Source organism: Ambystoma mexicanum, chromosome 10, assembly GCF_040938575.1.
Source record: "Ambystoma mexicanum isolate Mex_15411 chromosome 10, UKY_AmexF1_1, whole genome shotgun sequence".
NCBI lineage: Eukaryota > Metazoa > Chordata > Amphibia > Caudata > Ambystomatidae > Ambystoma > Ambystoma mexicanum.
Window position 1 is genome coordinate 510539651 of NC_090932.1, and position 26902 is coordinate 510566552.

Sequence of the window (26902 nt, forward strand, 5' to 3'; positions counted from 1 at the left end):
AGACCCTTTCCTTCACTAATCTCTGAGGAACAACGACACTGCTGCTGGAAGAACTCATTATGTTGAGCATCCTTTCAAAATTCCATTTAGCTGGCCTGACTGGGGGCGGTGTTCCTCTAGGTGACTTCAATAAGTGGAAGTGCAGAATTAATTCCTTATACTGGAGCCCAGTGACCTTCGTGAATCCAGAAGCAGCATCTCTGGCACGGATGTTGCCCTGCATTTCGTCAAGAGGAATTGGAGCCTGTTCAGAGACAGCAAGCCACATTCAAACCCATGACCAAGCCGCCTGACTATTCACACACCTGATTTCCTTCTGTGCTCGGAGCCTTGCTATACCTGTTAGGCCTGCACAGAAGGTCAGTCAAGACCTACTGACTTGAAGCAGTTCCTTCGGATCAATTCTTTCCAAGATGCTCGCCACATCAAGAGGCCAGGACCTAAACTTCTACTTGTGTTGCAAGGAGAAGCACCAAGAAGACCTGTTTGGTGCTGGAATTCGGCTTGTAGACAAGGTGCCCCTCTACGGGACACCCTAGATGCTCTGACCCTCTGTATTTAACTAGGAACCTAAAGACGGGTTAGGTCCTTGTTTCCTTCCTCATCCAAAAACCCTTGAAAGAATCTTTAAAGTGATTATTTGTGTTTTCTGTTGTCCTTTTGCATTCATCTATTTTCCTGTTATTGATATTGTTTGCCTAAATAACACACTCAGCCTGTATTACTGTGGCCTTTTCCCTTGCAGGAGTGGGTGATTAGCCTGTTTAGTGACTCTTTGTTTGTAACAAAGACTGTTTTTTTAAAGAGCCTTGCTTGCACTATCCTTTTATTTTGGTACTTACTGCACTTTGGTTGTTTTGAAGCTTCGGCTGCTCCTCCACATCTCAGAGGCCTGGAGTGCAGCCTAATCTTGGCCCTACAACCAATATTGTGGCAAAGGAAGTCCACCATTCCCTTTATATAGGTTATACCCTGATTCCCCACTGAGACAAGTTTTCCCACAAGTTGGCGGATAGCGAATTGTCCTTTGCTCTCGTTCATACTCATTCTGGCAAGAATCCGATGCCACCACACCCGATGGCAGCCAGATGCATTCAGTGGTGGACTGCGCCAACAGCTCAATGAGCCAACATAAAAAATAAAACCTCTGCAGGCGAAATCAGTTGCACTAGTTCAGGCCTTTTTAGTATGGAACTGAACATGGCTACTGGGAAGCGCTTGAAAGCAAGTGCACTTCCGGATCTATGCAAGGAGAGTGGTTTCCCTGTGGCAAATGTGTGGACAAATCTGAAAGGCTTTAAAACCCCAATGATTTTGAGGAAGCAAGGAAGAATGAGGGAATCCCAGGGGCAGGTAGTGAGTCTGACCCCCTCTGGAATCAGAAAATACAATATTAAGGCTTTTACACCATGCAAAGAGAAATACACCAACACAGGCTTGTAAAGATTCCCAGAATCTTTATTGCATTACTGAACAGTTTACAAAACAAAGTACACAAATAGCTATTTGGCCGTCAGTACTTCACAGAGACCACCAGCAGGTTCAATGTGAGCAGTGAACAGGAATTGCTAGCTGGACATCAGCATATGTATACAGTTTCTTCATAGCGATGTCCAGCCTCCTACAAGTTAATCATGTTCTGGGCTAGGGTTCGTGCCGGGTTCATTCCTAATTTACATATCTCGTGCATGCGGTTTACTTCTTAATACATTTACTAACAAATACTATTATTCTCTGGGTTTAACTTTACACTCTTTACAAATTTGCTTCAATGCAGGTCAAACAGATGTTTCGCATGTCATGTTTAAATAGCGTTATCGTTCTTGTATACTTGTAGGTTAACGTCGCCGATTCAAGTAATCCCCTGATCCCGAGGTCAACAAAGGACAAGGTCTACATGACCCTAACATGTAGCCTGCAGGCAGGTTGGACATTAACTCGCCTACAGAGGTTGAAGAGGTTAGAGTAAGAACAAGAGAACACAGGTCGGCCATTTTAGGCCACAGGGTGACTTTGCACGACAAACTAAAATGGCAGCTTTAACCTAAAATGGAGGCTTGGTTAACTTAAGGTCACGACCTTGCGATGCGGATTTCCTCGCAAAGCGACTGGGCATAGGCCAACATATACAATGAGGACGAAACAATACCATATCAATTTTGACAAACCCTCCTTTTGGCCTATGCCAAGCGCTAAACTTTTTCCAACCACTTTACGACTAACTCCACATTTCAACATCTATACACCCCGAATCATTATCAGACATATCTATTGCCATTAGGTCAGACACTAGAGTTTCTTTCGTCACGTACTCCTTGCAAACCTTATCTGGGGCGTATATTTTATGTCCTAATACATTTGTTGCTTGCGCGCAACATCCCCCTAATACCGAACATATACCAGGAAGACACTGTATACAACAACAAAGGAACAGTAAACTACCCAAGATAATCAGCAAGGCCGAAAGCAGCTTCCATCCCCATGACCGTAGGAGGTCCCAAAACCATGCACTAAGTTCCCAGTTTCCCTCAGGAACGTGCACTTCTGAACTAAGAATATGTAGATTTTGGATCGTCCTAAAGATCGTTGGAGAGGACTCTGGTACGTAAACGCAGCAAGCGGACCCCACTAATTTACATACTCCTCCACGCTCAGCCAGAATGACATCTAATGCCATCCGGTTCTGAAGAGCTACTAATCTTATCGCTTTCTGTTCTAACGTCATATTATAGAGTATGTCAGTGGTCCGGTTGATGGTTCTCTCCAGTACTCTCGCTAGTCCCCTGATATCTTCTGAATTAATAATTTGCCCGAAAAATGGCACAAAGGATTTCATTATGTCTCCTAGAGTTTGCGCTGGAGTATCCCCCTTCACATCTCGTCTTGGACGAGTCTTCGAAATTTCTGCAGTACTGGCAATAAATACCCCAGGTAATAGAATCCCTAAATAGCAGGTTCCTTGTCAATCCCTGGGCAACCATGGAAATGCCACATTACCGCAAATAAAATAGATAGGTTCACCTACATACAGAGGTCTGTTCTCACTAGTCAAATTCGCAACGTTGGCGCAATTTCATTCCATTCCTCTGTATGCAGAAGGAAACTGAATCGGGGCTATGGTTACAGAATAAGATGGAGGCGTGGCATCCTTATTGCCTATAGGAGCCATTTTGAAAGAGATCAAAGACTGAAAAGGGCGAGACAATCTATCAGAGGGCCTAACAGAAGCAACATTTGGCTTACTCCTATTTGCAAAGAGGGAGCATCCCAGGGGCATCAAAACACGTTTTTCAAAACGATTCAAATTTGTACCATCAAAGTTCCCTGAGATGCTGTCATTCCAAGGGCCAAATAATAGTGCTCTAAGAGAAGCATAACAAGCAGTTGTCAAAGGTAAAGGATGAATGTACCAGCCTAGCCCCTTATCCCCATGCTGCGGTAAATGTGAGCAGATCCAGCAGTTAGTCCTATTAAAAATTGCATGAGTGGCATTCATTATTAACAAAAGAGTATTATTTGATAGTTCCGTCTATGCGAAGAATCTCTAGGCGACAAGGTATGCAATTGCACGGAAGGAGTGGGTATAACAGATACATTTTCAACAGGTAAAAAGTCCTCTAGCGGATATGCTTCCTCCAGGTGCCATAACCCAAAACCAATAGTTACTAAAAACCCAGTTATTATTACAAAAAGGCAACAATACATTTTCGAGGTCCCCTCACACGCTTGATCATTGTCTCTGCTAGTCACATATTTATTTAAAAGTTCGGTACGAGCGGTGGCGGGTGCAGGCATCGTAGTCTTCAATCGAAAAACACCAATTGTTTGTTTGCTGGCAACTCCAGTCGCACGTCTTCTTAATGTCTTTCCCACAACCGTTAGCCAACAGAATCCTTTCGTATACTCGGGCTAAAAGGCAAGCCCTCAAATGATTTCCTCAATCGGACAGTCAAACCGTGCCATACGTCTATCTTCTTGGACGTAAATTATATTTCGCAATTTCCGGTGCTGAAGGATCAGAAAACAGTATGTCGTCACTTCCCACTGGAGGTGGTGAGTGAACGGAAATGGGATTGAAAATGGATGATCCGGAAGTACCACTGTTGGAGAGTGCGGAGACAAGATGGCTGTTTTTTCTGGCCTTACGAACTCTGGAACGGTCTCCGATACTCTCTTGTTGGTTATTGCTGTTTCGGGCATGTTGGTTACAGCATTGGAAAGGGATTCTGTGTCTTCTGTATCGTATGGCACGGGCTGCGGGATCCGTTTGGTGTGCGTTGCGTGTATCCAGTTCTTCCACCCCGCTACCTGCACCGCTGTCTGGGTGACTAGCAGGACCTGGTAGGGACCCCTCCACCCAGGTGCAAGGCAAGACGACCTTTCGAAAACTTTTGTGAGGATCCAGTCCCCCGGTCGTAGACTGTGACCGGGACCCTCGTACAGGTAATGCCTCTCGCACCTGGTGGCAAATTGAAAATAGATTTTTAGTCAACTGGTTACAGTAATCTGAAAGAAGCACATTCTCTACATCCCACAATGAGCGACTCTTTGGCATACCCCAAATATTAGCAGGCCTCCCCATTACCACCTCAAAGGGAGAGAGCCCAGTCTTAGTTTGAGGGGTTGTTCTCATCGACAGCAACACGATCGGTAAGGCGTCCGGCCATTTTAACTTGGTGCCAGCACACGTCTTAGCGAACTTGTTCTTTATAATGCCGTTATGCCTTTCGACTAATCCGGCACTTTGGGCATGTCTGGCCGAATGGAACCATTTATCAATCTGCAATCCTTTGCATATTTGTAGGATTACAGCAGCGATAAAGTGTGGCCCATTATCCAACCAGATGACTCTCGGCAGTCCGAACCTAGGAAAGAACTCTTTCAACAGAGTTTTTGCCGTGGTTATGGCCGTTGCATTTCTAACAGGGAAAGCCTCAACCCACTTACTAAATGCACAAATGACGACCAATACATATTTAAGATTGTTGCAACGTTCCATCTCAATAAAATCAAAGTGGATGACCTCAAATGGAACAGAAGGTGGAGCGAAACTTCCTCTAGGAGTCGAGGTACCTTTTCCTACATTGTGCTGCAAGCAGACCATGCACCCTTGGACAAAGCGCTCGGCAATTTTGAAAATGTTATCATTGGCCCATACACTGTGTAACACTTTAGTCAATTTACACGCACAGACATGGGTCGGACCATGAGCCATAATGACCATCATTGTAATATAGGCGTCAGGGAGTAACCATTTTCCTTCAACATTGTCCACCCAACACCCATCACCATCCAATCTCCCTGCACCCTTGACCCATTTCTTGGTCTGCTCTACAGTAGCATCTGCTTGAATGTCTTTTACAGAATCGATACTTCACCAAAAGTGCAAACATTTACAGTTTCCCTTACAGCATACATTTCTGAACTAAAATCAGTGGCAGTTTGTTTAGCTATCTGATTAGCGAAAGCATTTCCTTTTCCTATATAATCTGTAACCTTCTGATGTGCTGTACATTTTAAAATGGCTAACTGAACAGGGAGTGCGAGCGCTGAAAGTAATCGCACTATTAAAGTGCTGTGCTGTATTTTTGTGCCATGTGAGGTCAAGAAACCTCGTTCTTTCCAGAGTCTACCGAAGTTGTGAACTACCCCAAAGGCATACTGATTGTCGGTATATATATATTTACTGTAAGCCCTTCAGAAAGTTCACAAGCTCGAGTTAATGCTATAATTTCTGCGGCCTGTGCATAATTATGCATAATTCTTTTGGTTTCCACAATCGTGCTTAAGGTAGTGACGGCATAAGCAGCCGTGGATGTACCATTCGGAAGTTTGAAACAGGAGCCATCACAAAATAGCTCTCCTTGTGGGCTATTCAAAGGCGTATCTTTCAAATCGATTCTACCTTTAGTCTCTTGTTCTGTAGTGTAAAGGCAATCGTGTGACGTTTCATCACCATCAACAGTATCTTGCGGGACAGGTAAAAGTTCAGCCGAATTTAATACACAACACCTCTGAATTTGAATGTGGGAGCAAACAAGATTAATTCGTATCTTGTCAATCGTGCGGAAGTAAGGTGTTGCGTTTGAGTTCTATTTAATAGAATATCTACAGAGTGAGGTACCATTAGGGTTAACGCATGACCCAGGACCATTCCCTCGCTCTGTTTTACAGACGCAGCAGCAGCAGCGACAGCTCGCAAACATCTCGGCAAAGCACATGCAACAGGATCAAGGATGGATGAGAAATAGCCGCACAGCCTATTCTTCCCTCCATGTTCCTGCGTTAACACAGCCAAAGCACATCCATCACGTTCATGCACATACAACACAAAGGCCTTTTCATAATTTGGAGTTCCTAAAACCGGCGCCGAACACAGCAGGGTTTTGAGTAAATCAAATGTTGACTGGTGTTCCAAAGTCCATGGCAATGGCAAAGAAATGCCCTTCTTTGTCAAAGCCAGCATTTGTTTAATCGTTAACGAAAAGTTAGGGATCCACAATCTACAGTAAGAAGCCATACCTATGAGGGCTCTAACTTCCTTCTGCGTATTTGGGACAGACATGCCAGAAATAGTTTTTATTCGTTCAGGTGTCAACCTTCTTCCCTCCTTTGACAGGAGATAGCCTAAATAGGCGACCTCCTGACAACAATATTGGAATTTTTTGAGTGAAGCTTTGTGGCCATGTTTTGCTAGATGACAAAGCAACAACATGGTGCCTTCTTTACAGGCACTCTCAGAATCAGCAGCCAAGAGGAGATCATCTACATACTGTAGTAAGGTGCAAGTAGTAGGCAACTCGAGAGTATCGAGTTGCTCTTTCAATGCTCTACTATAAATACTTGGACTCTCAGTGTACCCTTGTGGTGCACGAGTGAATGTGAACGAGCATCCACCTAGGGTAAACGCGAACAAATACCTACTATTCTTGTGTATAGGAATACTGAAAAACGCATTTTTGAGGTCAACAACGCTAAAGTGAGTGGCAGAAGCCGGAATCATAGTTAGTATCGTTGTTACATCAGGTACAATGGGAAATTGAGGAGCCACAATTTTGTTAATAGCACGCAAATCAATTATAAACCGAAAAGGAATCGCATTATCACCTTTTTTGTACACCGGCAAAATCGGGCTGTTACACAAACTACCTGTAATTTCCTCAATTACTCCACGATGTACAAAATCAGAAACTATACATTTCAAAGCCTGTTCGCCTTCAACTGAGATCTTATATTGTGGAATGCGAGGCAGTTTTACTCCATGTTTCAGAATAATTTTAACAGGTTCAATTTGAAGAATGCCCAAATCATTATCATCAATTGCCCATAAGCATTCCGGAATGTTACTGAATTCTGGCGGTAAAGGTCGAGTCAAGAACTGAGAGGCGAGTGATTGCTGAGGTGAAATTGTTAACCGAACTCCGTCCGAGGAGCAATGTATTACTGCTTTCAATTCCTTCAGCAAATTTAACCCCAGCAAATTCTCTCCACAGTTTGTAGTAAGCAGAAATGGACACTGCTCCGTGAAGTGACCCACTGTTATCGGTACCTGCAAAGAGACTGGACAAACTACAGGTGTGCCTGAGAACCCTATGGAAACGTTGGATTGCCCTGACAGGGGAATGTTTGGAACCCGTGAATGGTCAATGGAAGACTTTTGTGCTCCCGTATCTACTAAAAATAGATGCTTCCTATTTCCCACCGCCATCTCAACGTGGGGACCTTTCTGATGAACGGGAATAGGCGTTGGTTCCAAATCCTGCTTCGGGCAATCCTAACGAAACAGAATGTCATCAAAAGGAAGTTCTTCAGAGAGGTACGCGGCAGAAGGATGATCAAAAGTGTTTCTATTATCCACACTCGATACTTGTTTTTCCTCTGGATTCTGGCGTAAACTGACCTCTACCAGGGCCCCCTACACCTGGGCGACTTCTGGATCGTCTACCCATGTTCCCAAATGACCTTTGCTGCAAGGTCGGACATTGTGCGCGCCAGTGGCCTTCCTGTCGACAATAGGCACAATAGGCACACTGGTTAATGGTTACCGGAGCCAGGGGCATACTTCCCTGTAGAACATATTGACCTCTAAATTGCGTATTACCCCCTCTAGGGCTTCTAACGATCTGTTGTAATAGTACTTTTGTTTTCAGGTCACCCTTTCTTTTCTCAAGTTTTTCCTTTTCATTATTCACACAATTTTCATAGTACTGAGCCATGTGCAGTACTTCTGATTGAGACTTTGCCTGCCAAGCGCTTTCGGAGGACATAATCTGTAACTGGATGTCAGGCAGCAATCCACGTACAAATTTGTCGACAAACAGCCTTTTCCCTGACTCTGTGCCTAAGTCTTGTCCACTGAAATCTGAAAATACCTGTTCAAACTGATTGAAGAACTCGGTAGCACCTTCAGACCTTCCTTGGACACAGGCTGTAAGCTTGTCCCAAATGATTCTTTTTTCAGGAACTATAGTTTTTAATTTTACAATAATCCTATCAAGCAAAGTTAATATCACTCGAGGCTGTCTCTCGCCAGCTGGTCTTTCTCTGTCAAGCCTAACCTTATTATCCCATGTATCTCCTAACCCAGGTACATCATTTACAGTCCTAATCTTTTTCCACAAATCAACTGGTAGGAGTACGGGAAATAATAAATCAATATCGCTTAAGGTGAATACCGATGATTGTAAGACTGACTCTATTTCTTTATAGAACCCCGTCGGATTCTTTCTCATATCAGGAATAGATTGCTTTATGGTGTTCACTTCCTGTCTCGAGAACGGGACACAAACAAACTGCTATACGTAATGGCGCAGGAATGTCCACAGCGACTATACCTCATGCAGCATCGGCCGCAATCTCAACTTTTGGGACAAATGTCGGAGGGACCTCTCTCATAGGCAACTGAGAAGTAGGTAGCTCCGAACGCTTACTAAGCAACAGAGCCAAATCAAGTGCTAAGGCAGTCGAAGAGGTATCAATCGAAAAGGCTCTCTTATAAACACCCAATAATTCTGCGGGACAACAAATCTTTCTTTTTACACACTCATTCTGCAGGTATTCTACCATAACCTGTATCACTTTCTTTTGCATTTCTAACATATACTGACTATACGTGTCATATACTTCATCTGGAGTTATCGACATATCCGAAATCCATCTTATCGCATACTTTGTACATATTCGCGCTTTCTCACCTATCAATTCACGGCGAGGAGAAAACCGTTTCTGTAAAAATATAGTACCTAAACTATCACCATTAGTTTCTTCATTCTGTAACTCTTCCAACTCCTTCCTATATACAAAAATCCTCTTGACATGCTCATATACTTTCTCCGCAGTATCCCTAGACAACGCTAAGGTATTCAAATCCCGTAACCCTTGTGGGAGATCTACATCGTTTAATCTATTCCACATTATGCTCAAATGAATTCCTAACCCTTCAATAAAAACATTTTTCTCAGGAATACTTTTTCGATTTTCGAGTGTGGAAAAAACATCAGCTTGTTCACTCTTCTCCATACAATGTTTGGCCCAAGCAATCAATTCATTCTTTTTATCTGGGGACACAGTATTACAAGTCACAACCCTTGATCCCGTTCCCTGGTCTACTACAAGCTATGCGGAATCACTTGGAAGAGGGAGAGTAGGCAATTTCTGAATATCAATAAGTGGAGGCAAGGGAGTAGGCAAAGGAGCGACGGCTGGAGGAACAACAGGAAGCACAATAGGAAGGACCGGGGGGACTATAGGAGGAGGAATAACGACAGGAAGAGACAAAGCACCAGGAGGAGGGACGTACGGGGGTGGCGCGGAGGCATCGAGCCTTCGTTCATGCAAAAGTTTATTAATCAATTCATCGGACGTATGAAAATCTTTCGAAGGATACATTTTCTGAATGCTTAATTGAAACGCTCTGTCCGTGTTCCTAACTGATTCCAATTGTTTACTTTAATCATGGTCCCAGCTCATGCTTCACACCAGCCTGAGACTTCAGGACCCTCTTTCTCTCCTACCTGGACAGTGGCAATGCCTTCCTCACAGGCCGTCCATGCCTCCACCCTTGTTTCTAGCCATTCCGCATGCTGGAAGACACTACGCTTCTCATAGAAGCTGCTACACAAATCAACGGATGGACGTGATTATTTCGTTAACTAAAATGTCGAATTTGAAAATCACGAATTTGAATTCCCTGTTATGAAATAATCACGTACATGGCCCCGGCCCGCTGTCCCCCACCCTCCACGCCCCACCCCCTAGCGTTAAAACGTTCCCCCTGCTTCTCTCCTAGCTGCGCTTCCTCTGCACGGCCACGGCTCCTTCCCTGCAACGCGAGTTCCGTCTCCCCATTGAGCGGCGGACCTACGGCCGCGGGGTTCGTTTGCAAAAATAAAATCTTTATGTGTCCCCCGCTTTCCTTTATGAAAGCGGGAAACACTTTGCAACCCCTGAAGTACCATATTGTCCATCAAGGGGAGCGCAGGACACCCCGCAATCCCCACTCTCCTTGATTGACAATATAGTATACGTTTTTATTTTCCAATACCGAATTTGGCATTTTTGGCCGTTCGTTTTTCTTTTTTTAAATGTTCTGCGGATTCCCAAATCTACCATATTTTGGGCCTCCTCAAGGAACTTCACGCGCTGCACTATAGGCCAGCCTCTCCTCCAAGATGGCAATGATCTCATACAAAGCAGTACAGGGCAAAGCACCCTTTTACCTGTCTATAAACTCACTGTCTGCACACGCACAGCCTGGTAATCACCAGGCCAGAAAAATGAAGTGAAATACATAAACAACATAGTAAGAAGTCTTCTGCTGTGCACTCATATCCAGCTAGCAAAGTCCCTGCTCTGCAAAGTACTTGCTAACAATGTAGTTTGTGTTTTAACATGTTTTAATGCAATACCGCTGTGCTTTTAAAGGGTTCGTGAAAGACTTACAAGTGTATCCAAAGCCAAAATCCCCACTCCACCGGCAGCTGGCAGAGTGTCCGATCTGGGAGTCTGTTTTGGTGCAAATGTATTTGTTTCAACACCTTTTTCTGTACTTTGAGGCTGAAGGCTGTCTTCCTTTTCGTCTATTTCCAGAATACTTGGCTATCCAATAAGCACAGCTATGGTCCCAAAGTTATCAGGGTTCACCTTGCTGCCACCTAACTGTGCAACTGCAACACACACAAAAAAAGTGGTTGGAAAGGGGTGGTATATCTGCAGATAATTTCAAGAGGAACGGTGAAACAGCTTAAGAGACTCTCTGTTGCCATAATGCCCCAGAAATCCCATATGTTTGCTGGCAGGGACCAAGGCCGCTCAGGCAGCAGCCTATGGGCTACATTTCTCAGCAGAGAAACTACATAGCAAAGACCACCCACACATATTGCTGCATTCGGGTGACCCCGTTATCCCTACTATAGAACTTGCTGTTTGTGGTCAGTTCAGGCTGAGGGGAACTTCTGGTGCCCCATGTGCTTACATTGCTTGACTGCACTCTCACCGTCAGTGTTGTAGGGTGGCCTTCATGTGACATAAAGGGCTGTACAAAGGAACACGAGTAGCACAGTTTCATGTGCTGAAAGTCATGCAACAACGGCAGGCCCTTGTAAACACGTATGTATAGGCGCGCTATAAATGCCATATCATATCGTATCATAAAGGAACCCTGCAGTCTGCAGCAACTGCACTCTCAGGCAAGGGGACAGCGCCGTGAAGTCATATTAGTGACATCTGTGCTCTATATTCCAGCCAGGTCATTTGGGATAGTAGTCTCATTTAACCAATGTTGCTCTCCCCACCTTTCGGTGCCGTGTCACCATTATGCTTGGAACACTCCCATGACCCACATTCCACTCACCTTTGAGCAATCACTAACTGGCTGACATAATGAAACACATGGCATTTCCCACCCAACAACAACGCGTAACAATTGTTATAGACAATGTTACCGTCCTCGTGATCTCTGCCAAGGCTATAGTTACTTCGCTGGAATGTTGTGCCCATTCTATCATGTAATGTTCAGACTACAATTTAAGGGGAATTTCCAGGCGGCCCAAAGTGCTACAAGGTAATAGAAATGCAAGTTAGGTGCCCTACAAATGCCACACAACTATGGAACAACTGCATATGCACATTGGAACTTCTACTAGAGCTGTTCTTCGGTGCTGATTGCAAGACCCTAGTGAAAGTCTCCTGCCCACACCAATTGCTGCACTTTTTACCTTCTAGGGCCTGGCTATAGAAAACTCCACCCATAGATACAGACTATGCTCCATTGTATGAAACTCGTGCCCACTTGGACCACCCCTGCTGCAGAGAGACTTACATCTAACGAATGAGACGGTGCATCCATGTGAGGGACGCATGCGCAACCATCATCACACTCTATTGACTCATCATATATGTTAGAGGGAGAGCAGAGGTGGCTGGAGACGTGTCCCTGGTTCTGGAGGCACATTTCAAAATGATGTCCAGGGCCCTCCTTCCCAAATTCTGGGGGCGGGGGAAGAGTCTGAGGCACCCGAGGGGTGAATAGATTATAATAGGGAGATAAAGGAATGCAGGGGTGGGGTTAATAGCTGTCGATTATTATTGGACAGCCAGCCAGTGGGAGCTGAAACACTGTACTATTAAGCTCTTTGGCAACAAGATGCTATGTAGACGAAACCGAAGTAAAAAGGAGCAGCAAGGTGATAAGAACGCCACTGGATACAGCAGGAGGCCTGGGGGGGGGGGAGACAGCCTGAGAGGGCTAGTAAAGGCAGGCTGCATCATGCGTACTCCAAAGCACGCATTTAATGTACTGAATGAAAGAAGCATTTTGCTTTGTGATACGACTGCAGACATGGGGTAGGTGCTTTGATGCTTCATGCCCCCCTTGAATTTTGGTTTGTTTCTCATTGAAAGCACTCGGTGCAATTTCGGTGAGGTGGTCTTGCAAAGCAGTCGGATTTCTTTGGAAATGAGTGGATAACATTTTTGACCCCTCCGCACCATTATAGAAGGGGATCTGCCAGGTTAAAACCAGTCTTTGTACTGCCACCGAGGGGAGAAGTCCAGCACAAACTGCTAGGCACGTCCCCTCTGCACAGAAAAGAGGGTAACCCAGACATGTGTTTGGCCTCTCCTATCAGTCACTATTCAGTCTGGTAAAGTTGGCCCAAGTAGCACGGGCATGCTTAAACATGGACCCTGAGCTAGCTGTGTCTAGAGTCCCAAACTGCACCTCACCTACCTTGAGCCGCGAGGCGGAAACTTGTCTAGTGGTCTGTGCAGCAAGGATGTGATTTGGCAGTTGTGGCTGGATGGCCCCTTTTGGGGTGACCCAAGCCTGAGCTGTACAGGAGTTGCCCCCTTCTGTAATAGTCTCAGAAGCCGTGCAATGGCTGTTCAAAGCAGTTGCTAGTGGTTGTGATTAAATCAGAAGCTTTCCATGCACCACTCTTGAGTGTTGGAACACTAGAAAGAGGCCTAAAGACGTCTGTTATAATTCAGGACATAGTTATGCTCTTTGGGATCTCAGGGGAGATTAACTCGACCGACTAAATTTTCCATAGTTCTGCCCATAAGCGTATAGTCACAGGTGGCACAATTTGATTTACATAATTAACTAATGAATAGGCCTGCTGGGCTTGGTGATAGGGCCTGGTGCGCTATAATGTGGAGGGCTGTTTTTTTAAATGTAATTTATATATTTTTTAAAAAGATTCCTTTCTAAATACCATAAGGCCATTCCACGAATTTCCGGCAAGTCAGTCTGCCTCGGGTCAGCTGTACTACCATTGGTCCCATCTCCAAACTAGGGCGGGCCCTTTGCCTGAGTAACGTGGAAACACGAAGCAGTTAATATCTCGTAGTCTTTAGATCAGCCAAGTGGCAGATTACTGGACTAGCTGAAAAATCTATGCATTGACGAAACACAGCATTATCTCACGAACCCCACAGACTTGCACCCTGCAACTTCTAATGAAGAGGTCTGTGGGACTTTGTAAACTAATGTTTTGTTTCATCTCTGCATGGATGTGTCAGCTAGCCCAATATCACAATCTGCAACGTGTGTGATTTTTAAACCGGACTAACACGGTGTCTAACTTGTTTTTAGTCTATTATGCAAGTCCTTGTACTTAAGGGGTTAAATCACAAATTCTGATCGAGGGCTTCAAGAAAGAAATGGTATCCATATATATATCACACATTCAACTACCCAACGTAGCTCGCTATCGCCACCTTGCGGCTCAAACATGCTGCTTTCAATTACAGCCTGGAATGTAGTCCACCATGTCGCTGTTTGGCTGCGGCAGGTGGCCTCATGGGGACTGAGCTGAGGGGATGTCTCCAAGACTTCCATTGCGACCCCAGGCAGACTCCGATTGGACATTAGATTCTAAAACACACACGGTATCAACTGTGCTTGGTGCCAATGGCAGATAAGAATGAGCGAGCACCTTTCCCACTAAACCACGTGACCATCAGCAAAATAAGCATTGGCAAAGCCAATAGGTTTGGTCTGTCATTAGTCAAGAGCAGCCGGAAATACTGCAATAAACGTCCATGGCTGAAGGATGGCAATACCGTTCACACCATAACAAATGATAACAATTATTAACGTACTTTACATTAAACACTAAACATTGAACTATTATTAACATAAAACAATCCACAAACATCCGGGATCCTGTCCATTGCATTCCCGGCAGAGTCAAGCAATTTAACAGGGGCGCACACAAAATGTTCTCCTTTTAGGAAATGGAAATGCCAGAAACATCAAAAAGGAGGGAATAGTGACTCTCCCCCGGGAGAATGAGCCTCCAGACACAGTTGCCTCCTACCACTATCCGGAACAATAGCTTTTGCTCCACTAGGTGTTAAAGTGAAATCCAAGAGCTAATACCAAAATGATTGCTGCGAAACCCCATCTGAGAAGACGTCCCGATTTTGATATGATAGATTATTTATAATGAGCCTGAAGGTTTCTAAGCGCGGACGCGCGGATCGAACCTATGCTGACTTTCGTTATCTTGCTTCAAAGACGAGCACATTGCCCCTGAGCTATCTTCCAGAGAGAAGGGTTTGTGAGGGCCGTCCCAGAAGAAGGCCCTCTGTTCCCCTGTCCCGGGAGTTTTGTAAATTTAAAAACCACGTCCCGGTTTTGGGAAAGCGAGGGCTGCCTGATGCATGCAGCAATTCAAGCGGCCATTTGTTTTCATAATAAACAGTTTACCCTTCTCCAGCCAAATCGCCATTAGCACCTTCTTAGACCCCCCAGGGCTACCTCGAACTTTTCATTTCTTGCACCACGGAGAATGCTATATGAAATATAGGGAAGCCTGTACCAGAGGCGTTGCTAGGTGGGGGGGCTATAGCCCCGATAGAATCTCAGGAGCTACAACCAAAAGGCTAGCTAGCCCCGAGTCCCCACAGTCCCGACATCAGCGTAGTCCCGGATCTTTTCCAGACCTAGCAACACCCCTGGGCTGTACCAACACTCAAAGCAAAAACGCTCAAGTGAGCCATCATTTTATAACTCTGCAGTTCATCATATGAGAAGTACTGGAAATATTTATTTTAAAGCCTGATCCCATGGGGAGGGCTTGGCCCATGGGGAGGGGAGAGGTGGCGCCACAGAGATGGGGAGGACTTTCAATGGGTTTGGGGTGCTAGTCCTACTTCTAGACTTTTGTCCTGTCCCGGTTTTTTATTTTCCAAATCTGGTCACCCTATGCCAACGCAAGCATGTCATTCACAATTAATTCGTCATATTCGCGTTTTGAGAGTGCGTGTTATATGGTTTAATAGCGTTTTTTTTAACATATGTTCATCTCCACAAATTATGTACGCATTTAGAAAAAACATATATGTGCACCCGAGACCTCCTTGGGACACTGGCCTGGCAGGTGCGGCTGAAAGGTAAGTTAGCTTCTGCAAACGTCATTACAGAAATACCTCCGTAGCTGCTCGTAAGCCGTTAGTTTGTCTGGCGCAGCTAAAAATACACCTATGTGTTCCATGCGGCCAGCCAGGCATTCCACCCGACTCCACTCCGTGAGAACTCCTCATTCTTTTGCAAGGGGTGTGATCGGAATTCTCGGTATTACAGCACAGAAAGGTAACGTGTTGCTAAATACACTGCTTCCCGAGGACTGACTACAGCTGGGCATTAAGAGAGCGCTGCTTCAGAAAGAATGGGAGTTCGCATTGCTCAGTGTTACAGCATGGCCCAATTCTTCATCAGGGTTCACTACTCACAGGTCAGGCACGCAGGCCTGAATTCCAGGATTTACTCAGGGACCAAGCATTCTCCCGCGAGACTAACTCAGAGGCCGGGAAAGAACTGGAGGCTTCCCATTGGTTGTCTCGACTGTCCAGATATGCGACTCCTTACCCGAAGAGGCGGGACAGTATTCCTCCCTGACACCCTCAACAGTCATTACATAAGGAATCATAATTGCGTCCCATGGCCTGTGCCCCTTACATACCTCTCCTCCATGAGTCAGGGTTTTTTCTTTGAAACGGGGTCAAAGTCTTTTCCATGGGCCAAGTCTTCGTGAAGTCACCACGGGAAGGTTCTTGCCCCAGGCTGGGTGACTAACTGCGCCTTCATCTCTCGCTATATTTACGTGGTTTCGCGCAGACATGGGTGCTGTGACTGATTGCCCGGGAGCAATGGGGCGAGTTCCTACAGAGTCCAATATTCCCAGACACTAAAGGCATACTCAGTCACCCTACAAACAGACATGCATGCCTGCCCACACATATGCACAAAAGGCATCTTTGTGAATACTGCATACTCCTCCAGATCGTCTAGCCACACTGCATAAGTCAGCACCACAACTGCCACCCTAAAATCCTAGTCAGAGACCTCCTCCTTGCATCAGTCTGGGGGTCTGGCCAGGTGTTTTCTGATTTGCTTAATTCAGTAGAGACAAACGGTGTCTCTTCCTGAGCTGGGTGGGATGTGAGCAGTTACTGGATGTGGGCTTAAGCATACTAGCAAGATGACTGCGTAACCTGGGCCTGAATTCGTTTACCCAACAGGCACTTCAATTTAGGAAACGGTATACTCATGATCAGGGCCGGCCTTAGGGCAGGGCTGCCTGGGCGACCGCCCAGGGCGCTTTTAGCCCCCTGCCACACCAGCTCGGCTGAATCTTTCAAGGTCTCCCTCCACCTCCGCATGACCAGGGGCAGGCAGAGGAGAGGAGAGACACATTTTTGGTTTGATTCCTGGACCGCTGCTACTGCTAAGGCCTGCCCTGCTTGTGATCTCGGGGATAATACTTGCACTACATCCAAGTAGGGTTATCGTCCTATACATTCTTAATTCGGAAAGAAATGTATGCATTGTTTTAAAATGGACTGAGTTTTAAGATGCATATTGAGCATCAGTTTCAGGTGTATGATGTTTATTATGACATTTGTAAGTGTTCTATCTTGATTTTTGGGCATGTGTTTGATGATTGTTTGTACAATCGAAATAAGCAAAATGTTGACTTTAGACTTTGACTTACTGTCAAAAATAGAAGTATACTGTAGCGCTGTGATGCATAATCTGCTATATCCAGAACAGCAGAAGAGCACCAACGAAAGCTCCTGCTCTTTTTTTTATTGGAGCTTTGTTTCATTACTTAACTCTGTAAGCAATGCTACAAAACACAAACACCATGTAAAACCCTTACAAGCCACATAAATGCATGTCTAGACAAATCTGCATCACGTGTTGTAGTAACAATATATTAACTAGATGCCAACAAAAGCACCTGCATGGTCATTTTAAATAATTGTCAGTATCATAGTTTATAGAGGCACCACACTCTACGTGTAGAGGAAAGTCTGTGCTGCTCTAATGTAGTAACAGCGCGGCCTGGAGGACGCAGCAGGAAGTCCACCCCTGCCGCTTCCAGCCATCCCGTGCAGCAAAGACCTGATCGCCACCCTCAGACAATATTTATGAGGGCAGAGATGTAGGGGCTGAGCCAGCCTCAAAATGTTGTGTGGGCTGGATATAACTATTTTGAAAGCTAGTGGTGAGAGGGGCCATTAAGCCGTAGGGCTGCCGGCCACCCCGCCCCTTCCTCTAAGCCCAGGGGTCTGAATAACTATTACACATTCCTTTGTGCATTAGATGCATCTTTCACCCCAATTCACAGGATATTTAGCTTCACAAGCAATGCCAATCATTGGCGGTGGTGGCATTTAAAAGCTGATCCGTGTAGATAAGCCTTTGGCTTCGACATAGGATTCTATTTACATATTGAGACATTTTGTCCTCTTCCGCTGCACATTTACTGCTGCGGCCCACGTGAATGATTGTTTGAACATAAACACTCCACTCTGCCACATCAGAAATTTGACAGGGTCTTGAGGTAGCACCCCTTTCCCATCGGCACCCCTGGGCTGAGCGTCACTGCAGAGCGTTGGCTTCTGCCTATAAACTCCTCCCAAGCTAGTGGCTGGCTCCGCCCTTGTGGAGATGACTGAATTCCTGTGAATTTCAAAGTGTATAAAAGAGGTGTGAAGTTCTGTTAATATGCTTTATACTGCCCCAATTCATGTTAATTGTGTAATTGTGCCTGGTGCAGGTACATGGCGGGTAACACTAGCAACGGTGGGTCACACTGAGATAGGGTGACCAGATAAAAAAAGTTAAAAACCGTGACAGGGCAACTAACATAAAAGTAGGACTAACAAGCACGGAAAGCACTGTTTGCTGTCACAAAGCTCTTCGCGTGGCCGCCGCGTTTTCAAAGGATGTTCTCTCCCCTTTACCTGGACTGTCTGCTTAGTACTCTGTGCCGTGATCTAAAGAGCAGCGGACGTCTGCTCTGGTTGCACCACATTTGCCTGGACTAGAAACTGACAAGGGGCTCTCCTGGCGCGAATACTCCGCCCCCTTTTGGCGTGCTCACGGGAGCAGCATAAATACACCGGCTCCAGCGCACCCGCGCGCGCACCGAACAAGCACGGAAAGCACTGTTTGCTGTCACAAAGCTCTTCGCATGGCCGCCGCGTTTTCAAAGGATTTTCTCTGCCCTTCGCCTGGACTGTCTGCTGAGTACTCTGTGCTGTGATTTAAAGAGCAGCGGACGTCTGCTCTGGTTGCACCACATTTGCCTGGACTAGAAACTGACAAGGGGCTCTCCTGGCGCGAATACTCTGCCCCCTTTTTTTTTTTTTTTGGCTTGCTCACGGGGAGGAGCATAAATACACCGGCTCCAGCGCACCCGCGCGTGCACCGAACAAGCACGGAAAGCACTGTTTGCTGTCACAAAGCTCTTCGCGTGGCTGCCGGGTTTTCAAAGGATTTTCTCTCCCCTTCCCCTGGACTGTCTGCTGAGCACTCTGTGCTGTGATCTAAAGAGCAGCGGACGTCTGCTCTGGTTGCACCACATTTCCCTGGACTAGAAACTGACAAGGTGACTGTTGTGCACGTTGTGCATCTGTAGAGAATTGTGCACATTGTGCACGTTGTTCTGTCCCTTTACTTCCACTCATTTTGTCTACCTGTTATTCTGATACACATTTTTGGTCTTCTCTTTTTTTCTTTCTCCCCAATTTTCTTTAGGGGCTCTCCTGGCGTGAATACTTCGCCCCCTTTTTTTTTTTTGGCGTGCTCACGGGGTGGAGCATAAATACACCGGCTCCAGCGCACCCGTGCGTGCACCGAACAAGCACGGAAAGCACTGTTTGCTGTTCGCGGTGCGCGCTGCGGGGAGCGCTGGCGTCGGTGAGTTTTTCTTTCGCAGACCAAATTTAGGTTTTGGATATTCTCTGCTTGTGGGGTGGAGGGTCAACGGGTTCAGTGGAGGTTGCCAAGGGTAGTAGCCTGACTGCACGGAAAGGCAGAGGACAAACAACCGTGTATGATTTCAAACGCAGTAAATAGGCTGCATGCTTAGACTCTCAGACTGTAAGTTTCTCGGACAGGTCTGGATCTTTATATACTTCGTAGTACTAATAGCATCTAAAAGGGCAGTGACACCCTACTTGCATTGGTCTGAAATTTGAATATAATCTGGTAAACCCTGAATACAACACTCTCAACCAGATATATACATTGTAAAAAAAAAACAGTTATATCTTGGTTCTGTCTATTTATTTGGGATGTCCAGATGCTGAAATAGCGTCGAATATGTTTACTCTAGAGGGGCTGCCGCTGGCCCTTCTACTAGGAGCTCTACCATACAGGGACCCAGACCATATGATGATATCTTGTCAGCTTCTTTAATATTTACACCTGTAAAAAATACACTAAGAATGGCTATGAATATGCCATTACCGCTGTCCCCTACTGAGCCAAGTGATTCAATGCTACTGTAGTCAGAAGCAATTGTACATCCGTCTATTGACTCCACTGAAGGCCCTATGCAGGCCCTTGAAGATGAAATAATTGATCCTCTTCCGATAGATGGGGGGACAAGGGAGGAGATTATCACAGTGCCGGAATCCTCTTTTCTGGATACCCCGCCCGATTTTTTCTCAGCCGACGCAGATCTGAGAGACCTCACTCAGCACCCTTTGGAATCCTCTAATCCCTTTAACGAATTGAATTTGGGTAATACATCAGAGACTGGCACGCTCCTAAGGGATATATTGCAAGAACTTAAAGTCCACTCTACTGGATTTATGGAAAACCGTATTTTAATGGGTAGGCAAATTGATCAAGCTAACAGATTTACTGAAGCATTAGAACTTCTGCCCATAAAAATTATCACGAAACTAATGGCTACAGGTGTACTTCCCACTAGAATGGAGCCAGACAATCTCGCCACAAAAAATATGACTGCCGTGCAACCGAATTCTGAACCTCTGAAAGCTTCTGAGGTACTTTCTAAACCCAAGAATAAAAATCCTATAGAGATAGAAGAGGGGAGCGGGCAAATAAAACAAGATAATAAAAACAAAAATAAAAATAACCAGAACAATAAAAACAATCGGAAGAAGGGACAGGCATCTTTCCTCAATAAAAGAAGCAAAATCGCGAAAAACTCCTGGAAAAACCTAATAGTAGAAGACCCGATTGGGACTTCTGACCAAGAGTCTGATAAAGAAGAACCCCCTTACAATGGTCAGGTGGGAAAGTATAGGCATGCGAAGAACCCCCTGACGGATGCAATGTCCCACAAGAGTCTGACTCCAACATCAGTCATGGGACTTAGTAAGGTGAATAAGGATGAAAGTATTAAAATTAAAGGCATAAAACCTCAAAAAGAGACTTATGATCTCTTCATAAAGCCGAAAAATAAAAGTTCGATCATATCACCACCTCCTTGAATCCGCTGGCAAATGAGTTTTTGACAAATATCACTCCGCAGGTGGCTCAAACTTTAGAATTAAGCGATCCAGCAACTCTGGTGCCTCCTACCCAAGAAAATTCTGCAGAGGATTTTCCCTTGCAGAACGCCCCTGGAACTAGCTTTCTTGAGCCTCCTGCCTTCAGCGGAATCATGATAAAAACACTTATTACTGCTGCTGTAGAAGCGGCTTTAAAGGCGAGATATCCTTATGAGTCTTTGGCTATAAATCATTCCATTGATTTGTCTAAGCCATTGACAATGGGGTCTAAAACTACTCTGGGCCCTGGGAACCCCAGATTCAAAAGATGACTAAAGAAACTGGAGTAATGTATCAAAACAAAGAGAATTATTCTGTGATCCCATGTGTGCCGAAGGATCCAATTGATAACTCATCTACTGAGCATTCTTTAACCGAAATGGAGGTTAGACTGCTTATAAGCACTTCAATCGCTGATGCATTAAAGGATAAAACATTGCAGGAAGCACAGGCTCCAATTGCCTTGGCTGGTAGTAACAAATCCCCACAGCCTAAAAAGCAGCAAATGATTAGGGAAGGGTCCCCCTCCTCGAAGGTTACTGAATCAATTACACCCATGCCAATAGAACCATTTCCTATATCATCAGAGCCGCCGCCCCATATCCCTATCAAACCACCCCAATCACAAAGGGAGGCCGGGGAAGGAAGGGTGCCCAAACACTACATGGATACAGAATTTAAACATATACCTTGGAGAACTTCATGTTTTTTAGATTTTCCCAGTGTTCTCATCTTTCCTCTCTTTGAGTGTGGCTTTCAGCCTTCTATGAATAGAAACAGAATTCTGCAGCTGCTCAATGATATCCCGAATTTAGCAAACTTGGCCTCCGCAGATATCAAAAGGATAGATTTTATACATCCTGACTGTCATGATCATGTTAGAATTATATTCTACTCTAAATTGGTATATCGGAACGTTCTCATGGAATTAGATGAATTTAACAAGAGGGGATTCGATATACTAAATTTTGGAGATGGAAATATGCAATTGGAATTTCCTAATTTCACCCAAGCTCAAAGACCTGGAGGCTGGGGTGATCTAGAGCAAAAAGAAAAAGAGTCAGAGATCCTCCAGGACCACGACTCAAGCTGGAGATGGCTAGCCTCGAGCCTGAGAGACTCTATTGCCCGATTGCAAAATCTGAAACAGTAACATTAGCAGTAAGCACCCATGTTTCTATTCTCTCCTGGAACTCAAGAGGGAGTTCTCATCTGTCGTCCTGTATGGAATTATGCAATTATTTGAGAACAAAGAATATTATTTGTATACAGGAAACCTGGATGACTTCGCCCACTCAGATAGATGGTTTTGAATGCCATCACCTTCTTGCCTCCCAAGGGAGCTTAGGCCGGCCTAAGGGGGGACTCCTATTAGCAATAAAGTTAGCCTTGGGCATTAATATTGTTGAAACTTTCACCATTCACCCTGTGGGATTGGGTGCTATCCTAAAGCTTGAAAACTTTAATCATATACTTATTTGGAACATATATTGGTCATCTGGAATAAACATTTTTGAAAATACTTCAAAAATGGAAGAAATAATGGAGAAATACCTCTACATTTATCCAGGTATTCAATTTGTAATAATGGGGGACCTGAACACTAATTTATTATCGGAGACAAATGAAATCTTCCCCTCCTTGAACCCTTCACTCCTCCTTACAATGGTGGACCAAGGGGAAACTCAGGATCTTTATTTGGGAAACTTGACATACAAAAAAGTAGATCGTATGGGTTGGTCTACACTATTTAAAAATTGGGGCCTAAAATCCGCTCACTTAATCCTGAACTCCGATGTCCCATATACAACCTGGACATCAGGGGCTAAATCTTCCCCGATCGACTATATATAAGTTTCCACTGAGATTTTCCGTTTGATTGAAAGCTTTGGATTAACTCCCTCCCCTAAAAGTGATCATAAGATGCTGGAATTGAATCTTTCCATCAACATAAGAAATCCTGAACCCCTGAAGAGGCTTCAGGATTTGCTTATAAATAATGGGAGTAATAGGATATGTTGGCACCCGGGAAATGTCTTAAAATGTAACAACCTCTTCTGTAAAGATCATACAGATTCCACTTATGCGGAAAAAAAGGTGAGGTTTACACCTGAACATTTTGGCCCATACATTAAAACATTAATTGAGAAGTCCATCAAAAAGATGGGAAACCATCCCTCCAAACAACATTTGCATAAATATGACTCTACTGTCTATTTAGCAAAAATTGAGCTACGCCGTGCTCTAAGACAAGTACATCGTCTTAACATAGATGATGATATAAAACGAAGGGGGATTAAAGGCATCAAGCAAGTCTATAAGAATTGGTCCAAATCACATAAACATAAATTATTTCAAGAAGATAACGAGGAAATGTTGACCGCATTGAAAAATAACTCATCCAAGCATTTTTGGCAGCTTATAAACAAATCCTCAAGATCTTCCCGAACTTCCAATCTGAATCCAATCAATGAGCTCACATGGAAAAATCATTTTGAGAACCTATATGGTGACTTACAGGATGTAGGCTCTCCGAGAGGCAACTTTAAGACCACACCTTGGCCTGGCAACTTCTCGATAAACATGATAAGAGAGAGGATAATAAGATCTAGTTCCTCCCGTGCTGCGGGACCTAACAGGTTATCAAACATTTTGTTTAAGGGAAACCCAGACATCTGGTCCAAATCACTCTTCCTACTTTTTGAAGATATAAGCCGAACTAGACATATTCCATTATCTTGGAATATGAGCTATATAATACCGGTCTATAAAAAGGGAGATCGATCCTTGACATCCAATGTCCAATAGCTCTCCTGGATTCAGACTCCAAAATCTACGCAAGCCTTCTTCTACAAAGAATAGAAATTTGGGCCACAACCGAAAAGATCTATTCATTTGCACAATTTGGCTTTAGAAAGGGGATTGGAACATTGGCGGGCGGGTTGATAACCTCACTCCTGCAAGAACTGGGATGGCAAAAAGGGACGAGTCCGGTCTATCTGGCAAGCATGGATCTACCTCTTGCGTTTGACCTGGTTAATAGATCAATCTTATGAAAGAAGTTGTTAGATATGCAGTTACCTCGTGAATTGTTAGCCATCTTGATTCACCTCCATGTAGGATCTACTATTCAGATTAGGTTAAATAATGAAGGCCTTCTCTCAACACCTATTAAGACCTCAAATGGCCTCCGTCAAGGGTGCATTTTTGCCCCAACCTTATACAATCTCTATACTTCTGACATAGGAAAGGCATTATGCCCTGCTGCCTTCATTCAACCAATGTTAGAAGGCAAGAAGATGTGCTGGTGTTCATATGCAGACGACTTCCTCTTATTCGATAGGTCCCCAATAGGACTTCAGCGCCTATTGACAGCATTTGGGTAATATATGGAAGTGAATACCTTGGTAGTGAATCCATTAAAATTGCTAATCCTGTGTTTGACAGGAAAGAGGAGACCACTTTTGAAAAACTGGTGTATGGGGTTGCATAGGTTACCTATTAGAAGCTCAATGATTTATTTGGGTTTTTTGGTTAACGTAAAAAGTAATAATTTATCTATTCTCACACACTTCTTAACCAAGGCCAAAGCATGCGCGATTCAACTGCAGGTAGTTGATTTAAAATTCGGAAACTTCTCTCTTAACCCATGTCTTAGATTCTACAAGTGCAAAGTAATCCCGAAGATTATGTATGGCAGTGAAATCCCATTTATAATGGGCAGACTTGATGTACACAGACTTGAGACGGTTACTCTAAGGAAAATGATGATCTGCTTGCCCAAGTGTGTCCCCATACATCCAATTCGTTATGAATTAGGACTACAGTCATTTAAGAGTATAGTGGAATGGAAATGTCTATCTCTGTTTTGCCATCTACTAATACAAATGCAAAAGAATTTGTATTATGAGTTGTCTGGTAAATTGAAACAAGGGAATTTAAAATCCGTTTTTTTGACAAAACATGAATTTATCGCTAACTTTATTAAGCAGTGTTGGAGTCCCGATTTCAACGCTAGTAACAAATCCAAGAAAAGTAAAACAACTCTTACGAAATGTAGATTGGGCGGAAACTATTAGAGACCTGTCCTCATATAGGTTGTACTCACATATGATCTCATATTATAAATATCTAGGAAACATGGAACCTTACCTATACATCTTTCCTAATAGAGCTTATCGGAACATCTATATGAGATTCAGATTTAATGTTTTACTTACGGGGGAAATCATTTCTGCAAGAACTAAAGGATTAGATGTATCAAGTTTGTGCAGGTTCTGTAATTCTCATGATGTAAAAGAAACCTTAAGACATCTCTTATTGGAATGTCCTAAGTTAGTAGAAAAAAGACTACTCTATTTTTCTAACTTCGTATCAGATGTAACAAAAGTAATTCCAAATCAAGTATGGAAACATATGTTATTTGATAAGAAAATATCCCTGCAGTTAGCAATTGTAAGGTTTTTGAAAACTGAATGTGGTTTATCATGAAAAATGTTAAATACTTCAGGGAAATTTTATTTTATTGCAGGGTTGTGTAATGGAACTGTATTCTGTTTCATAATGAAGTTAAATATGTCTTTTTTCTTTTAAAAATTTGTATTTGTTGTTTTATCCTTTTAATTGTTCTATTCATTTTAAATAGTGTTTTGTAAAGGTTTTGTTTGAAAACCAAATACAAATAAAGATTTATTTAAAAATAGGACTAACTCTTGAAAGTGGCTGTCAAGGTGCTACACTTCACTAGCATTTGGAGGAGAAGGGGGTTTAAGTGTTACTGTTCAAAGAAACACATATTGCAATTTATCTATCACAACTAACACTATCTTAACTTGTAAAATGCAGCATTTGATCTGTGCGAGATTGTGCATTCCTGCCTGCCAGCTATGAAGACCTACTATCAAAAACCAGGACCACTGCAGTTTCCAATGGGAACATACTTTGGAGAAAGGGAGACAGAGCAGCAAAAACCGGGACAGTCCCGGAAAAACCGGGGCATCTGGTCACCCTATACTGAGAGGCAGAAAAACACAAACTGTGTATGTGGTGCTGAGGGAGCTGCTGCGCCAATGTCAGAATGTTACAGCTTCCTGGAGCACTGTAACCGGGTTGCCACACTGATTTTGTGATTTTTAGCCAAGACACATGACTATTTGAAATCTCTGCTTAATACAGCGGTGACTGTGGCCTCTCTTCCATCCTCTGCTTAGTTACAATACATTACACCCCAAAAGCTTGAAGTGGAAGCAGAAGCAGATGTGAAATGCGTTACAACAAATTTAAACAAATAAACTGATGTAATTTTCCCATGTGTCCATTTCTTTGGTGGAGGACTTGTGTTGGTCACGCCTTAATGGGTGGGTCAGGGAAGGTGACAACAAGGGGCCAAAAGAGGGCTCTCAGATCACGCCCCTCTCCCCAAATAGGAACTTTTTAACGGTGTGGTTCAGATGGGTTGGCCCTTTACGTTGAATTCTTATCAAATATATCCCATTTGCTAATGTGTTCCAGTTCTGGTAGCTAGCTTTGAGCAGAGGAGTGCCACGAGTATCAGATGCCGGGAAGGCGGCTCCTCATC

The 26902-nt window shown here is 44.1% G+C and overlaps 1 long non-coding RNA gene across 1 annotated transcript in view; it reads left to right on the plus strand.

Moving 5' to 3' along the window:
* The window catches only part of LOC138493193 (uncharacterized), a 359366-nt gene extending 332778 nt beyond the window's left edge, over positions 1–26588 (plus strand). The window contains exon 4 of the long non-coding RNA XR_011276302.1: positions 26170–26588. This is a non-coding gene — a long non-coding RNA (uncharacterized lncRNA). The remainder of the gene's footprint in view (positions 1–26169) is intronic.
* The last annotated feature ends 314 nt before the right edge of the window (positions 26589–26902 follow it).